The sequence below is a fragment of the Myotis davidii genome, unplaced genomic scaffold, assembly GCF_000327345.1.
Source record: "Myotis davidii unplaced genomic scaffold, ASM32734v1 scaffold13, whole genome shotgun sequence".
Taxonomy (NCBI): Eukaryota; Metazoa; Chordata; class Mammalia; order Chiroptera; family Vespertilionidae; genus Myotis; species Myotis davidii.
Genome location: NW_006286243.1, coordinates 114,443 through 116,123, shown reverse-complemented (window position 1 = coordinate 116,123; position 1,681 = coordinate 114,443). Strand labels below are relative to the sequence as shown.

At 30.1% G+C, this 1,681-nt stretch overlaps 1 protein-coding gene across 1 annotated transcript in view; it reads right to left on the bottom strand.

Moving 5' to 3' along the window:
• Positions 1-418: 418 nt before the first annotated feature.
• Positions 419-1,681, bottom strand: part of CD163 (CD163 molecule) — a 26,487-nt gene continuing 25,224 nt past the window's right edge. Inside the window, exon 17 of the mRNA XM_006757536.2 lies at positions 419-626. The gene's annotated coding sequence lies outside the window, so the exon portion shown is untranslated. The remainder of the gene's footprint in view (positions 627-1,681) is intronic.

The following is a 1,681-nucleotide window of genomic DNA, read 5'->3' as shown; positions in this document are numbered from 1 at the left end:
GAAAAGACATAATTTATGCATTTATTTCAGCTTCTGTTTTACCATCCAAAGGAACTGAGGAAGTGAGCTATTGAATCTTTTTTTTTTCCTTACCAGTTGTTGCTGTGCATTTTTTGTCCATGACCAGAATTACAGTGACAAAAAGCAATTAAAGAACCAATGAGAATCATGCCTTGCAGAGGTAACCATATAGTATTAACAAATCCTTCAATAATCACTAACTTTCCCTTTCTAAAAAACTTTTGTGTTGATTTAATAATAATAAGAAAGTTATTATTTAACCCAAACCATAAAAATATGTATTATATAAAAATAAAAACATTATCAAATAAAAAGACATCACATTATATTTATGAAACTCTAAAAAAGTCAGAAAGCCCACTAAGAAATACAGTCAAGAACAAGAAGTTAAGACAAATTTAAATCAGCAATATTCATTTTTATTTACCCGCCCCCCCGAGAGTCTTATATACAACTTTTAGTAGTCACATTCATCAATTTAATTTTTATAAATTCAGCAGCAGTCTTTGGAATGGTAGGAGAAAAAGGATTGTATTGTGATCTTCAGTGAACCAGGTGAATTCTTGCTCCATTCAATAGTCCAAGTCTTCAGATATCTTAAAAGGCTGAATTAAAACCATACATAGAAAAATTGTTATATTCCTCTTTACACACACATGCTTATAAGAATTACATTATAATATATGGTAATGTATTACATTACCACACACTCTCACTCACTCCTTTGGATTACAAAACACAATACTTTCCTGGACAGAAAACTTAAATGCAACAGTTTTCAAACTTCAGTGTGCATAAAAATTATTTCTATTCCAAAGAACTACAGTGATGCCCAGAAATGCTATTTTTAAAAGCACTCCTACATGATTCTGAAGCAGTTATTCATCAGTGATTACTCTTTAAGGAATAAGTAGTTTTAAACATTATTTATTATAATATTCATGCATTTGATATAATAAATCAAAAGTCATTCATAGTCCTCAGTTTATAATAGTGTTAGAATGTTTACATGTATACACACATGATTTTATAGGTGGATTTAATTATATTCAATAACATGAGCACATAGATGGAATAATATTATTGCATTTTCATGAATGGGTTTTCCTTTTTAGTTTTTCCATATCAGCCACTTCCTGACTGATTGCTATTTACTTTGTTTCCAACATTTGCTACCACTAACAACACTGCAAAAAATAATCCTTTATATATGTCCTTATATACTAGTGTCTTTATCTGTATGGAAAAAATTCTCAGTGGTAGAATTGTTGGGTCAAAAGATCTGTGAAGCATTTTAAGTTTTTTAAAATAGAAGCTTCCATTTCCAAAGACTATCACACTTCTTATTTCCAAAAGCAATGCTTAAAATTAGTTTTCTTCGTATTCCTACTAGCAATAAACATTGGTGCTTTTAAATTTTTGTTGGTCTGATTTACATAAAATGGCATCTCATCATTAGTCATAATTTGAATTACTAGTGAATTTAAGCATTTAAAAATGTCTATCATTTGAAATTCATTTTTAAAAAATATGTTTTTTATTGATTTTTTACAGAGAGGGAGGGAGAGGGATAGAGAGTTAGAAACATCGATGAGAGAGAAACACTGATCAGTTGCCTCCTGCACACTCCCTACTGGGTATGTGCCCACAACCAAGGTAC